Source organism: Pterocles gutturalis, unplaced genomic scaffold (genome assembly GCF_000699245.1).
Source record: "Pterocles gutturalis isolate BGI_N339 unplaced genomic scaffold, ASM69924v1 scaffold12741, whole genome shotgun sequence".
Classification (NCBI taxonomy): Eukaryota; Metazoa; Chordata; class Aves; order Pterocliformes; family Pteroclidae; genus Pterocles; species Pterocles gutturalis.
The window spans coordinates 2,831-6,578 of record NW_010103284.1 but is presented as its reverse complement, the minus strand read 5'-3'; positions in this window follow the sequence as shown (position 1 = coordinate 6,578).

Genomic DNA, 3,748 nt, shown 5'->3' with positions numbered 1-3,748 from the left:
GGAAAGAGTAGAAACAGGTGAGATACAAACTGCTCTTCCCTCTAGCGTTTTAGTCATCTATAGATTTCACTGTCAATGACTCTTTAGTTCCTTCTGGACCCCAAACCTCCAGAGATGCCCCACTGTTGGCTGTCACAGCCCAAGTGAATGTGAATCTGCTCTGGGACCTGACCCTTGGCCCCATGAGTTCTGGGGGGAAAAGCTGCAAAAACCCATTGCTGCTGCCCCAAGCTGGGCACACCGAGGTGTCCAAGTGACACAAACCCTTTTGCTCCCAGCACAGGACTGGGGTCCATAGAAAATCCACCCACTTGATTTTTCCAGGTGGGGATTTCTGCCATACGTGACACCAGGTCAGGCAGGGGAGGGAGAAGTCGCCTGGCAATTGCTGGGGAAGAGGCTGGCAGCACCTCTGATGCAAAGTTCGATGACTAAGTGGGCTACTTCCCAGCTGCCAGCTTGTTGTGATGATATTAAGCCTTTCCTCTCTGCTGCCGAATAAGAAGTGAAAAGTTGACACGTAAGCGTGTGTCACACGGAGTCAGAGAGACAGAAGCAATAAGGCATAAAAAGGGTGAGATCATCGTGCAGCAACAGCTCCCCTGGGGTACGAGGCAGCGCTGCACAGCGCCCGCATCCCCCACCAGCATCCCTCCTTGTGGCATGGGCTCAGCACTCAAACCAAAACCCATTTCCATACCAAGCATCCCAGACCAGGGGCACGCACAGGATGCCTTGCTGCCCGCCACGAAACAAGGTAACTAAACTGATTCTTCAAATGAATTTGGTTAAAAGGAACCTTCGTCGCAGCGTGCAGCTCTGCCAGCCAGAATGTCGCAGCCCCCACCCCCCCCGGCATCATCGCTGCTGAATGGGGTGGCTGCTGTGCGCCACTTGCTTGCAAAGAAGAAGAATCATCAAATATGTGAAGTTTATAGCCCTGCTGGCACGGCTCTTAGCACTCCTGCAGACCCCATGTAATTGGAATTAAATAGGGGCGAGTGACACCTTTCTGTCCTTCCCACAACAGCTCACGCCTGCTTGTGAATACAAACTGGGGACACTGGGGAGAAGGGATGGGCAGCAGCTGGGTGCCCGTGGGCAGTGCTCTGGGGACAGCTTCCATCCTCCATCCCAGCGATTTTGCCCTGATGCTGAGCTCCAACCCAAAACCCCAGCAGCACACTCGCTCCCCAGACCCTGCAGCCAAGGATTAGCCCATATCCTCTAACTGGGAAGCTCATCTCTCCTCCAAACTCCTCTTTTCCCAGTCTTCCCCTTTGCAATGGGTTGTCCTGCTTGGCAGAGAGTGCGGCAGGGAAGCAGCCAACCTGCCAGAGCCGCTTTGCTGTACGGCAGCGACCTGCCTCCCCGACCGAGTGAGCAAAAGTTTCCAGGGGATGCTCGAGAGGAGCTGACAACTCTGCGCTGCTCTGAGACACTGCAGGCAAAGTTAACTGTTTAGACTGTCATGGTTTTTTAAAGTAACAAGGCTCCCAGGCACTTTTTTTTTTTTTTTAAATAAAAACCTAGAGCAACTCTCTCCAGAAGGCTATTAATCCTCTCCTGTCACTTGTGTTCTTGGAGAGAGTGTTTCTCTGGGCAAATGCAGCTAGTTGCTTGCTGATGAGTTACATCAGAATATCGAGGGCAACAAACAAACCTTTAACTCCACTTCCCAGAAGCTCTCTAGATGCAAAGTTTTGAAATTATGAAGGAGAAACACATGCATCAGCAGGAGAAGCTGGGACTTCGGCTCATGGCTATACCAGCTTTCTGAGGAATGAACTTTCCTTCCTCTCTGCAGAGCCACTCAAGCTGGGCTAACTTTGCCCGGGATAACTTTACCCAGAATATTCCCCACACTAAATTTTCACTCAAGCTGGGCTAACTTTGCCCGGGATCACTTTACCCAGAATATTCCCCACACAAAATTTTTGATTTCTTACCAATAAAGATTTTTTGCCTTTACTGGGAAGGGAATTAATTTATTTTCTCTCATTCCCAGACAGGTGCTTATGTTTTGGGTATGGAGCGAGGACTGGACACGTGTCCTCCAGGAAGGCCCTTGCTTAGGCTTTGAGACCCATTAAAAGATGTTTTTTAAAAGTGCTTGGCTGAAATCAGGGAACTTCTCTCAAAGCCCATCTGACACCTTCCCTTATCCCAGCAGCAGCCTCCCCCTGGGACACAGCTTTGCAGACCCGACCCTCCCCTACCCCAAAACTTTCACCAGCCATTCAGCCAACAGGGTTTGGGTTTTGACTTCATTTCCATCCCATCACCCGCTTTGCCTGTAGAGCTGGACCAGTAAAAGCCAGTGGTGAAAGAGGAAAGCCCAATTCTGCATTTAGGTGCTGAACTTGATATTGGGTTGGATGCCCAAGTGCCAAAACAGGTGACTCGAATGTCAGCTTTGGTCCCAAACCCATGGCAGACAGACAGACAGACACCCCCTTCTACCCCCCAGAGCTGGAGAGCACCAGGGGCCGGGAAAGACTTTGGCTCTAAAGCATCTGAGGCCACATGGGTTAACCCACGGCAGCTGCTGGGGAGGTTTCTCAGCGCTCCGGGGGTGTTTCTGCACACAGGTAATTAGGTACTCATCTCTCATCTCAAGAGTTAAACCAGCCGCGCGCGGGGAGCCTGGCGACAAGCACAAGGCAGAGTTATTCACCATCAAATTGTTGGTTTCAAGGGATTGTTTAAAAAAAAATAAATTCAAAAGTGCTCAGAGTGTCACCTACAGATTTTGCCAGCAATACCTTGGTTTTTAAATACCGTGTGCATGAAAGCTCCCCCAGAGCCATCTCTTGTACCTTATAATAGCATTCACCAGGGGATCCTCCTAATGCGGGGTTTGAATCCGTCGCTGTTGAATACACCTGACTCTGGCTCACAGGGAGGAGTTCACCTCATTCAGGTGAACACACCCATGAGCTGCTGCTCAGAGAGATGATTACGGTCCCCAGCACTGATCCGAAAGCTCTGATCGCACCCAAGAGGAGAGAGAGGCTTCCCCGAACCGGGCACAGACCTGGCTCGCAGATGCTGTCCTAAGGAGAGCCACGCACTTGCCAACTGGTTTCAAGCGAAGGAACGAAGAAACCCGAGTCTCTGCTGCAGTTTATATTTAATTAGAGGAAAGGCAGCTTACGCAGCAGTTTCGGAAACATATTGTCTTACAGCATATTGGGTATTTGTGTCTTAACAGCCCAACATCGATTTCTTTTATGTAAAGGAAGAGGGGGGAAGAGAATGGCGTGCCCTAAGTTGTGTTAGCTCCAAAGAGACGCCTGTACCACTTGGACTAATGTTTAGAGTAATCAAAGGCGTGAACTCATGTATTATGTATGGGAACGAGAGTTTTCAGTCTTCTGCAAAAAGGAATCTCCAGCGTTTGGTATTTTGTTAGCAGCCTGGCACCATATGGCTCTCCCCTGCTGATATTCTTTCACACCAGAACTTTATGTTCAGATGCTTTAGTTAATATTTTACCCAGCAAGCATAAACAAGATGCAAAGATTGCAGTCGACAGCAACCTTCTCCTAAACCGTATACCCATGGTAATAGCGAAGGCTTCTTTCAGCAAGTAGTTACTGAACACATGCCTGGCTTTTTTTTTTTTTTTTTAATTCCTTAAGTGTCCAAGCTGGACCATTTACTTTAACTGCCTTAGCATAAAATATAACACAAGAAGCAAACCCAACAAGGACATTTTCACTCCCTTCCTACTCCATTTTCTGGC